Here is a 6,141-nt window from a genome sequence, read left to right on the forward strand (position 1 = left end):
GACGATGCCAAGTAAAAGTGGAGAATGAATGGGAAGGGCAGGAGGTAGAGACAGAGGGCCCACCCGGCAGCTCTCACTCCTGAAGGTCCCCCCCACCCCCCAAAATCACAGGCCATCCCTCTGGTCCTTTACAGCTTTTCTTCCGGAGTAGGGCTTAGGCAGGCTATGATTGCTGGGTAGACAATGGGATGTGGGATCATTCCGTGTGTCTTTAGGAGTCAGTGGGGGCCACGCCTGGGTGGCTCAGCTGGTTAAGCGTCTGACTTCGGCTCAGGTCATGATCTCATGGTTCGTGACTTCGAGCCCCGCGTTGGGCTCTGTGCTGACAGCTCAGAGCCTGGAGCCTGCTTCGGATTCTCTCTCTCTCTCTCTCTCAAAAATAAATAAACAAAAAAGATTTCAATAAAATGCAATTCTCAAAAAAAACAAAAAAGGAGTCAGTGGAGCAGAGTCATTGACCTTGGGCCCTTCTCGGGGGCTCTAGGACTTGGGGTCACCACAGTCATGCTCCACAGAGCTAGGAACCCAGCGAAGACCCGAGCATGGCCCGCAGGGGGTGGGGCTCCTCGGGAGCAGCAAAGAGGGAGGTGTCAGCACTGCAGAGCCTCTAAGGTGGGAGGCGGGCCCGGGAGGCAGGAACACGGCCATCTCATGATTTCCAAGAGAGGAAATCTCTGCCCACCACCTCCTACCCCACCCCTGCTGCTCTAAAGGCCTCTCCCACCTGCTACAGGAATTCTGCGGAAGAAGGCACTGCTCCTCACCCCTGCTCAGAGTCCAGTCATCAGAGAGGAAACCCAGAAATGCGAGAAGAATTCAGAGGGCAGCGGGTGAGAGCTCAGACACGAGAAAGGCCTGAATTTGAATCCTCGCTCTGCCACTCACTCAGCCAATGCCTGAAGCCCCCTGAACCTCAGTTTCCTCATCTGCAAGATGGGGGTAACAATTCTCACCCTGCAGGGTGATTGTGAAGATTCAAAGGAATACCAGAGGGGTAAGGGAGAAGGGAAAGCTCTACAGAAGAAGACTAACTATGGGGCGCCCGGGTGGCTCAGTCAGTTAGGCATCTGACTTCGGCTCGGGCCATGACGTCATGGTTCATGGGTTCGAGCCCTGAGTTGGGCTCTGCGCTGACAGTGCAGAGCCTGCTTGGGATTCTCTCTCTCTCTCTCTCTCTCTCTGCTCCTCCCCACTTGTGCTTCCTCTCTCTCAAAATAAAAAAAAAAAAAAAAAGAAGGCAAACTACAAAATAGGCAAGGAATGATGGAATTCGAAAATCACCATTTGCGATCAATTTAGACAAGGACCCCAGTGGATGCTGGAAGTTTTTGGTAAAATGTTTGTTAAGCAACAAGATATTCACGTCATGTCAAAACGTGACCACCCCGCAGGTGAATCACACATCACAAGGGGAAGATGGGCACGTTGCATCAGACAGATCTGATGGAAACCACCTGAACCAAGTGATGAACTTCAACTTCACCAGTAATGCTTTTTTTAAAAAAAATTTAAGGCTTATTTATTTTTGAGAGAGAGAGAGAGAGAGAGAGAGAAGGCATGAGTGGGGAAAGGGCAGAGAGAGAGGAAGACACAGAATCAGAATCCTAGGCAGGCTCCAGGCTCTGAGCTGTCAGCACAGAGCTCGATGCGGGGCTCGAACTCATGAACCGTGAGATCATGACCTGAGCCGAGGTTGGACACTTAACCGACTGAGCCACCCAGGCGCCCCAGATCACTGGTAATTTGACAGACATCCCCCGGCTTCTGACAGCCGGCGCAGAGAAAGACACACATCACCCCAGGAGAATTCTTGCCAAAATGTTTAACCAGAATCTAGTCAGAAGGAAACAATCAGAAACATCTCAACGGAGAGGTATTCTACAAGACATGTGGTCTGAACTCTTTAAAATATCAATGGCATGAAAACAAAGAAGGCAAGGAGACTATTCTAGAGTACTGGAGAAACCGGACAACAAAATGCAGTGCAAGATTGTCTTAGTGGATCTCAGATCATGAAAAAAAAGTTAAAAAGATGTTTTGAGGGACACCTGCAGAAGTTGGAATAGGGAGCGTGTGGTAGATAATATTGTGTCTTGGGGGTGATGTGGCCTTGTAGTTCTTTTTTTTTAATTTATTTTTAATGTTTATTTATTTTTGAGAGAGAAAGAGACAGAGCGTGAGCAGGGGAGGGGCAGAGAGAGAGGGAGACACAGAATCCAAAACGGGCTCCAGGCTCCGAGCTGCCAGCACAGAGCCCGATGCGGGGCTCGAACTCGTGGACCATGAGATCGTGACCTGAGCTGAAGTCAGATGCTTAACCGACTGAGCCTCCCAGGCGCCCTGGCCGGCCTTGTGGTTCTTTTGGAGAATGTTCTTGTTCTTAGGGGACATGTAATAACGTATCTTAAGTATCCTGGTGTCTGCAATGTTCTCACAAATGTTCGACAAAATAAATATGTAGGTATAGAGAAAAAGAAAGAAACAGCAAATGAACCTGGGTTCGAGCCCGGCGTCGGGCTCTGTGCTGACAGCTCGGAGCCTGGAGCCTGCTTGGGATTCTCTGTCTCCGTCTCTCTCTCTCTCTCTCTCTGCTCCTCCCCTGCTAGCACTCTGTCTCTCTCACTCTCTCAAAAATAAACATTAAAAAAAAATCGTTTTAAGGGGAGATACCATAGGTCAAGTACCACCCAGTGATTGTCTAGCAAGCACTGATCCCCAGGAAGAGATCCCCTCACCGAGCAGCTGAGGGGGGAGAGGCCTGAGGGGCTGTTTGGGAACAGGTTTATGGGCAGGTGCAGAGAGGGGTTGGGGGAGGCTGAAGGCAGTAAAGAGTGGACACAATGTAGGGTTTGGAGGCAAAGACACAGGTTATGTGCCATGTGGCCTTCAGTGGGTCTCTTAACCATTTTGTGCCTCAGTTTCCCTATCTGTAGAAAGGGAAGAAAGCTGCCTGCCTCGTGAGGCTTGAGTAAGAAAACATGTAAGGGACGCCTGGGTGGCTCAGTCGGCTAAGGGTCTGACTCTTGATTTCAGCTCAGGTCATGATCTCACGGTTTGTGGTTTCGAGCCCCGAGTCCGTCTCTGTGTTAACAGCACGGAGCCTGCTTGGGATTCTGTCTCCCTCTCTCTCTGCCCCTCCCCCGCTTGCTCTTTATCTCTCTCTCAAAAGTAAATAAAAATAAACTTGAAAAACAAAGAAAAAAAAACAGGTAAGAAGTCCGTGGGGACACTGGACCGTGTGGCCATGCGTGGATGCTTGTGTCACTGCTTGGAACCAGCCGGTCTCCAGGCCTGAGGAGCACTGGTTAGAAGAAGGAACGTGCTCAGACAGGCCTGCAGGTGGAAGTGTAGGTGCCCTCACAGTTCGACTCTGTAGGTGCCCTCTGTCTCCCTCTCCGGTGGCCTGGTGTGGATCCCAGCAGGGCTGGGAGGGCTGGGGCACGTGCCAAGCCCGCTCTGCTGTCCTCTGCTCAGAAAGGGGCCTCCTCCCTCATCAGACCCCTGGGACCAGTGCTGGTTAAGGACACGAACTTCCCAAAGCATGCTGGGAAGGCGGGATGGCCAGAAAGGAACCCTAGGGTTGATTAAGAGGACCCAAACCATTGCACAGCTGTGCCTCCCATTTCTTCTACTGGGCCGTAAAGCCCTGAAAGTTCCCGCTTTGCACGATCTCACCCCCACCCAGCCTGCATTGCTGGCCACGGGATGAAGGCATTAGAAATACTTATCAACTCCAGGAGGGCACCCAGGCTCTGGAGTGGTCTGACTTAGCATGTGACCTTGGGTGGAACCTTCTAGGCTTCGGTTTGCCCAGAATCCATAAAAGGGGGTGATCCATTCCTGCCCTACCTGTCTCTGAGGGGAGGCAGCAGTCCAGAGAGGAAACACGCCCTAGTTTGAAGACCAGCAGATTTGTGCTCAAATCCTGACATCCCTGCTTCTTAAGTGGCATCCGCGGGCCTTTACTGGTTGTGTCCAGTACGCAGGGTTTTTGTAATAAATCAAGACAAAGCAGGTGCAAATAGCTGACATGGAGTTTATTGGTTTATTGTCTCTACCCACCCACTAGAGTGTCAGCCCCACGAGGCAGGGATTGGTTTTACTTGCCGCTGCAACCTAGCACCCAGGGAGGTGACTCCCTAAGCAATCGCTGATTGAATGGATGGACGTAACAGGTGCTCGATGTATGATAACTCCCATTGCGACTCTAAAACGTGCTGAGACTAAAAGCACTTGAACTTCATGGTTGTCGACAAAGGAAACGCTGGAAAGCAAGAAATAACCTTCAAGGCTGGCATGGGTCTGTGGACCCGTCTGCCGGGTTCTGAAAGACACCGGGACCCTGGGCTTATCTGGACAGGCTTATCTGGGCTTATCTGGCTTATATGGACACGATGCGCCCACAAGCGCCAAGCAGGAACGTCCATGAGTGAGGCCGACTGAGTGGGGGTACTTGGCCAAGTGGGGAACCCCCACGCAGCCCAGTAGGGCTCCCTGTGTGTAGCTGACGGTGGCCGGGTGAGAGTGCGGGCCCCGTTTGCGAGCACAACTGATTTTGCCAGGCAAGCCAGAAATCCAATGGAAAACGATTCATTTTGAAGAGAAAAACACTACATGAGAGCAAACGACATCCATCTGTGGGCTGGGAGGGGCCCCGTGATGGAGCCCAAGGCTCTCAGGCTGTCCCTGGAGTGGCTCCCGCGAGGTCCCTTTCTCTCCAGGGCTCTCGGGCAGTCCCAGCCCCTGAGACACAGGACTCCACTTGGAGAAATGCTGACGTGCCGTCCAGGTCCAAAAGGTCAGGGTCAGACACAGCCAGGGAAGCAGCCACTTCCCTGGGCTCCTGGGCTCAGGGCAAGCCAGCTCCCATGGTGCCTGGCCTGTGCGGAATTTCAGTAAATACTCCGTGGACGATCCCCCTTAGTGTGACTTTGGGCACAGCCCTCCACCTCTGGGCCGCATCCACAAACCCAGCACAGCTTACAGGGATAACAGGGGTATCCAGCAGGATTAAAGGGACGAGAGGGTTTCTGAAGACCGCAAGTGCTCGTTACAAATGCAAAGCGTGGGCATCTTTGTTGTCATTATCATTGCGAGCAAGACAGTTTTGCCAGGGCAGAAGATGGGCCTGGGACCCAGAAAAACAGAGAATTTACAAACACTTCACAAGGAATATATGGATCAAGCCCACCAGGGCTCAGGCTCAGAGGGGATGCGTTCTCACCAGCTCCGAGATAGGCCGGTCACAGGAACCTAAGAGATACCCCAGCCACCTGACAGACAGCTCAGTGGCAGGCGGCCCCGGTCAGGCCAAGCTGTATTTCCCCAGACAGATGGCTTCCCACAGAGCACACAAACCCCCCAGGGGCTGCCCATGAAATATAGAAATTATATAAATATTATACATAAATATTTTCTCATATACCTTCGCTATATAAATTATTCTCTTTTGCCCTAAAAACTATATATGTGAGGTAGACAAAAAAATACCCTGTGAGTGTTTCCCTTAAAGCTGTAGAATGAGGGGTCAGTGGCCACTGGTCCCCAGGGGTCCCAGCAGGGCTGAGGGGGATCTTTGGGGGCACCTGGAAGAGAAAGGGGCGGGAGCATGGAAGGAGGAAAGAGACAGGGGGCTAGACAGAAAGGAACCCCCCCCCAGGCCGAGGGGCCCTCAGAGCCCACACCCGTGACATTGGCCTAGGTCATCAGTGTCGGTGGCCAGCCATGGCCTCGGTCCCTTGGAGTCTGCCTTTATCCTCCGCAACCCCGGCACTGCCGGCCACGGAGTCGGGGTGCAGATGGTGTATGGGCGCATCGGGTCCCTTCTTCCTGCCCGTGAGGTCTCTGCTGCCTTATGACGAGGGCCGAGGCAAGGCGGAGGCAGACTTGGGGTCTCAGAGGAACCAGAAGGATGGGGCTGGCAAAGAGAAAGTCTCCGTGGGGTGGGGGAGTGGAAGAAACGAGAAAAGCGGCTCTCTCTCCTTTTTGTTCTTCTTGCCATATGTGGGCCAGCTGCCTGGGTCGGCAAAGTCAGTCCAGGGAGGGGGTCTCGGGTAAGTTTGGCTTTTCATCAGAACCTCTGCAGCCAGAGATCCTTCCAGCATCTCACAAGCCTCCTTGACCCGCCAAAGCTAGGGCAAC

The sequence above is a fragment of the Prionailurus viverrinus genome, chromosome E1 (assembly GCF_022837055.1).
Source record: "Prionailurus viverrinus isolate Anna chromosome E1, UM_Priviv_1.0, whole genome shotgun sequence".
Taxonomy (NCBI): Eukaryota; Metazoa; Chordata; class Mammalia; order Carnivora; family Felidae; genus Prionailurus; species Prionailurus viverrinus.